We start from the raw sequence: 6,198 nt of genomic DNA, 5'->3' as shown, positions 1-6,198 counted from the left end.
AGAAGATTTAGCTTTCAATCAATTAAACGATTTGATTTATTTCACTGTGTAGAGCGAAGAGGCGGACATTGAATGAGTGTCTAATTCCTTTGATAGGATTCCTCCATTGACTAAATAATTCTCCATTGACAGTTGACAAGCATCCATTCACAACCTGCAGGTCTTTTATTTAGTTGTTATCAGAGGGTGCAGGACAGCAGAGCTCATCACAATAAGAGTTTATTTATGAAGGCCTGTGTGGACATAGGTCTTGATGGAAAAAAATCTCTGCCTGGTTGAAATAAAGATGTCAAAGTGAATCAGACGTCGAGCTGATTCCCATCTGCTCTGTGTGGCTTAATTTCAGTTTGCCTTCATCTCTGTCTGTCCACTCTGTCCGTCCGTCTCTTTATGTGTCTGTGAAAAGGCAGAATGCTTCCCTGTCACAATTTCATCTCGCTGTGATTACCATGCAAATGTATTTCATTAGGATGTAAATGATCAACATAATGATGATTTTTAATTAGAATGTAAATGATGATTATTTGTATGAAGATATCAGCAGCTGTGGGAGAGAACTGTGACAGCGAGCTGTTGTCTCTGACTGACTGACTGAATGGATGGATGGATGGATGGATGGCTGCTCTTTCATTCATTTACTAACAATATTCTCCTCTTCTCTCCTCATTCATTCCTCCATCTGTTTCTCTCTCTGTTCTTCCTGCCTGAGGACAGTAGACACAAACATACACATTTTCATTCACTGGACTCCAGTTTGCAGCAGTTAAGGATCGAGGTAGGATTAATAGGCTAAATACAGAATCTGTAATTCCTGTTCGATAAATCTCATAAAACCCCGTTTGTAAAAAAAAAAAAAGTTGGGTCATTATGTAAAATGTAAATAAAAACACAATGTGATGATTTGCTAATTATGCAAACCCATATTTGCTTGTGATTGAAAATAGAAGACAACATATCAAATGCTGAAACTGAGAAATTTGATTGTTCTGTGAAAAAAGATATTCTTATTTTGAATTTATTGGCAATAACACAATTCAGAATAGTTGGGAGAGAGGCAACAAAAGACTGAAAAAATTGTGTAATATGTAAAAAAAAAGAACATGGAAAATTTCAACTCATTAGGTTAACTGGCAACAGATCGGTAACATGATTGGTTATAAAAAAAAAAGAGCATCTCAGAGAGGCAAAGCCTCACATAGTGTTCACCACACTGTAAAAGACTTCATGGGCAAAAGAATAATCTTCCTCGAGTGCAAATAAACAACAAGAATTTGGGGATTTCATCATCTACGGTATATAAAATCATTTAAAGATTCAGAGAATCTGAAGAATCAAAGGAGTAGAGCGAAAACCAACATTGAATGGGCGTGATCTTCGGGCCCTCAGACGGCCCTGCATTAAAAAAATGACATGAATCTGTGGTGGAAATCATTGCATGGGCTCAGGAACACTTCTGAAAACCATTGTCTGTGAACACAGTTCATCGCTGCATTCACAAATGCAGGTTAAATATCTACCATGCAAAGAAGAAACCAGATATAAACATGATCCAGAAACACTGCCGCCTCCTCTGGGCCCGAGCTCATTTCAGATGCATTGAGGCGAAGTGGAAAACTGTCCTGTGTTCTGACAAATCCAAATCTGAAATTATTTTTGGGACTCATGGACTTGGAGTCCTCCAGGCTAAAGAGGAGAGGGACCATCCAGCTTGCTATTAGCACACAGTTAAAAAGCCAGCATCCCTGATGGTATGATGGTGCATTAGTACACATTGCATGGGTAACTTTCACATATAGGAAGGCAACATTAATGTTGAATGATATATAGGTTTTGTAAATGCCAATGTCAAACCACATTCTCCACGTATTACAACGGCATGGCTCCGTAGTAGAAGAGTCTGGGTGCTAAACTGGCCTCCTGCAGTCCAGACTCATGATGCACTGAGTTCCTCTCCTCTCTCTTTATATTTACTTTGAGGGAATTTCTTTCTCATACAAAATCCTATGACTACACAGTGCACACAAAGATTACAATAAACCAATATTAAAATTACAAAGGAAATGTATGTATATTATGGAGCAAAACAGCTCTGCTTAAAGAAAATACAGCCTTAACCACAGATTTCTTTTGGTGGCTTCCTGTATTTTGAATACTGTGTTTTATATTAGTGAAAAAAATTCCAGTATGAGTGCACATTTGTTGTGGCAGGAAGCTTTGAAAGGGGTTTAGAACGTTCTCTTCATTTTCCGTATGACCACACCGCTGAAGTTCAGGTGCAGTTTTTATCAGCAGCCACTTATAGTTATTGTTTACCTGTACAAGGTGTTGATTGAGGGCACTGACAATTAAAAATTCATGGGAGCACTATTATTCCTCAAAGTGTGTTTATTTAATTCACATGAACATAATTGGTCGGGTAGGAGGTTGCAATGGAAGCTAAATTGCCCTGAATATAATTTCTATCATGAATTCAATTCATACACTTTCTGATTGATTTAATTAATATGGTTGATTTAATTAACATTTCCGTCTGAGACTCATCTGAAAGAAAAGAAATGCAAATGTTGATGGAGAAGCTGCATGCTGTGTTAAAAAGCCTTAGAAAGCATATTAAGACACACACACACACACACACACACACACACACACACACACACACACACACACATAATGATTGTCCTGTTATGACCAGAGTAATCTAATGATCTTGTCATCACTCTTGTTCTGTGATGGAAGGTAGGAAGCCATCGTTGATCACTCTCCAAATGCTCTCTGACGATTAGAGTTCCCACCTTGCTGTTTGTTGCTGACAGTAATTGATAGGTGCTGACGTGGACGTGGACTCTGTGAGATGTGACGGAATGAAACTTTTCAGTGAAGCTGCAGGTCATCCGTCTTGGAGCCCCTCTCTCTTTCTCTCTGTGACAGCCATCAGCTCCTCTTTCTCTCCCTCTTTTTTCCAGTCTTTTGTTAGGTAAATGAGGAGAGGTTGACCCCATTCTCATTTCGCAGCCACCCGCTGACCGATGGAAGACAGAAAGAAATGACGAGCTGCATGAATGAATGAAACAAAGGAAGAGATTATTACTTTTTTTCAACAGCGGCTCATTACTGAATTTGCAGCGTATGAAATTTGTGTGTACCTTTGAAGGTAATGTGTGTGTGTGTGTGTGTGTGTGTGTGTGTGTGTGTGTGTGTGTGTGTGTGTGTGTGTGTGTGTGTGTGTGTGTGTGTGTGTGTGTGTGTCAGATTTTTGAATGCCAGCTCATTGCCGGCTTCTAACACACATTCCTCATTCACTCAAAGTTGGAAATCTTTGACTTCAACCAACAAGATTTGTTTTTAGTAATGATGGGCAACTGGTTGCCAATGCAGGACGTTGTTATCAAACCACGTGGCAACTGAAAGGATGTCGTGTATTAAACCAGACTAAGATTCTTAATCTTTAAATAAGTGCTGCCAGAGCATAAACATAACTATAACAGATGTTAACATTGCTGTAGTCACTAAAGAAGAGACTGCAAGACGGGGTTAAAAAGAAATTAAATAGATTTAAGCAGTAAACATTTTGCAGAATTACTATTTTTGCAATTTGCCAGAAGCATTCATAAAAATTGTTTCTTTTATATGAAAAAGAATAATAAATACAATCTAGTTGCCATAACATTTATTTTTGAAATGTATTTTCCTCATCATGGCAGACTGGGAACACAACTCAGGACAGGACGACATCAGGCCAATTGCCTACAGATTACATATTACAATCATTTGTTAAAATATTATTTTTGAAATATGCGTTTTGAGGACTCAATCGTGTTACTGACCTGTTGCCAATTCACCTAATTAGTTGTGAAATGTTATAACATGTCTCAACTTTTTTGAAATGCGCATCAAATTCAAAGTGAGTATATATTTTTTTCATAAAACAATACAATTTCTTAATTTCAACATTTAATATGTCTCAAATAATAAAAAAGAACGTGACACCATGTGATCAATTTCAGTTTAAAAAAAAAATGTTATGTCTCTATTCACTTATTTATTATTTATCACTTCTTTATTTTGACGTGTTTACTTGCAAAGATAACAGGGAGGTGAAAACCAGTCACAAATGGTCACACAAGACACATGTGGAGATGCATGTTGATGCCAGGTGTGAACAGGGCCTTCCTATTAGGTAGAGATTTAACAACATGCAGAACTTACAGTATCCTAGTTATTTAAAAGATGGATAACTGATGTAAACCTGAGTGCAATCGTTAACATGGTCATTGAGGCTGCTAATGCTGAGCCGGCTTCCTGAATGCCTCGTCAAACAACAGAATTTGGGACACTCAGATGTACAAATAATTCAAACCTGCTGCATTTGGAAGACTCATTAATCAGGACAACCTTGTCATCATATCATGACTGTTGTTAATGAACTGGGAAGGCGATGCCAATTTCAAACCCAAAGATCCAGTGTGCCACAGTTTTGCACGGCAGATATGTTTCCTTAATAGCCCCAGACTGTTTCAAAAATAATCACAGAAATGTCCGTGTTTATCTGCCCATAAAAAAAGAAACTAAAACTAATTTTATTGCAAAGTAATAAATATTGGAGACAGATGCACTGAAAAATCATAGAGCAGTTATAACTTCCTGAAAGCCATTTGTGTTTTTCCCAGCTCTGCCCTGGGGTCTTCTTCCAAAGCACCAGGTAACTAAGGTAACAACTGCACATATCATCTTTCAACCATCTGGACCTCCACATTTTTACTACAAACGTCTATCTAAGGCTGTGATCTTTGACATTATGTGATAAAGATACGTGTACAAAATTTTATGGCTATGTCCCAAGAAATATAACTAATTTGTTAAATCCTACTTTACTTGTTGATCGTGGGCAGCGTGGTGGTGCTGTGGTTCTTCAAGTCACCTCACAGCAAGAAGGTTCGGCGTTCGAACTGGCAGCAACTTCTGTGTGGAGTTTGCATGCTCTCCCCAAGCCTGCAAAGGTTTTCTGTATTCCTCCCACAGTTCAAAGACTTGCATGGCATTGCACACCTGTCCAGGGAGGACCTCACCTCATCCAATGCATGGTATTGGTTGACCACAGCCAGGATCACTTGTCAATGGCCATCATACGTAAGGCAGTGGGTGACAAATCGGTTCTTGAAGTTGATGTTTCGGAAGCAGGAAAAATTGCTAAGTGTAAGAATCTGAAGGACTTTGATAAGGTACAACTTGTGATGGTTAGACAACTGGGTCACAGCATCTCCAGAAACAATAGGTCTTATGTAGTTCTCTCAGTATGAAGTGACCAACCAACCAAAAGTACCCCAAGAAAGGCCTTGGAGTGCTAATCCCACCTACAATAGTCACATGAGCTTTAGAACTGCACCATGGAGCGATGGGAGAAGGTTTGTTGTCCATCACGTGGACATCCAGGTGTGTTTACCTGGGGAAGAGAAGGGAGCAAGATACACTATGGGGAGAATATTCTGGTGGGTCAGCCTGTGGTACTGGCATTCACCAGAGGATGTAACAAAGGTAACACCTACCTTAATACTGTTACAGACCATGAACTTAATGGCTTAAAGGTAATTCCCAACAGCAATGACCCGTTTTAGCTCGATAATGCACGTTGCCACTCTGCAACAATTGTTCAGGAATGGTTTGAGGAACACGACCAAGGATTCAAGGTTCTGACTCGACATCCAAATTCTTCAGATCTCAATCCGATTGAGCATCTGTGGGACGTGCTGGAAAAACAAGTCTGACCCATGGCGGGGGTCCACATCCTAACCTCCTTGGTGCCTGATTCTTTGGTGGCTTTACTTCTTCCGTCTTCTCCCACCGTCACCGACCCAACCCAACCTACCCATATCCCAAGAAGCACACATCAGCTCGGTCAAACTGCCAAAGGCTTTGTCTGCCAGCCTCAAAGCATGTTCCTGTGTACTCTCTGTGGATCTGTCCTTATTGAAACATAGGTCGGAATATACAGGAATATAATTGAAATAACTTTATTATGGAAACCCTCCCAGATCACTTGAGAAGACAAATACTTTACACTTTAAAATTAGAAACAGATTTTCATGGCAGACACAATCTGATGGTCACTTTTCATAAGCTAACAAAAGTGTTTGTTCTGCTTCCAATAGTTGGTTCACTGTTCAATTTATGGACATTGGAGCTTTGGAATTGACCCCCACC

This window comes from Embiotoca jacksoni, unplaced genomic scaffold, assembly GCF_022577435.1.
Source record: "Embiotoca jacksoni isolate LCO1_2020_lvr unplaced genomic scaffold, fEmbJac1.0.p SCAF_3, whole genome shotgun sequence".
Lineage (NCBI taxonomy): Eukaryota > Metazoa > Chordata > Actinopteri > Embiotocidae > Embiotoca > Embiotoca jacksoni.
Note: the sequence above shows the minus strand (reverse complement) of the source record.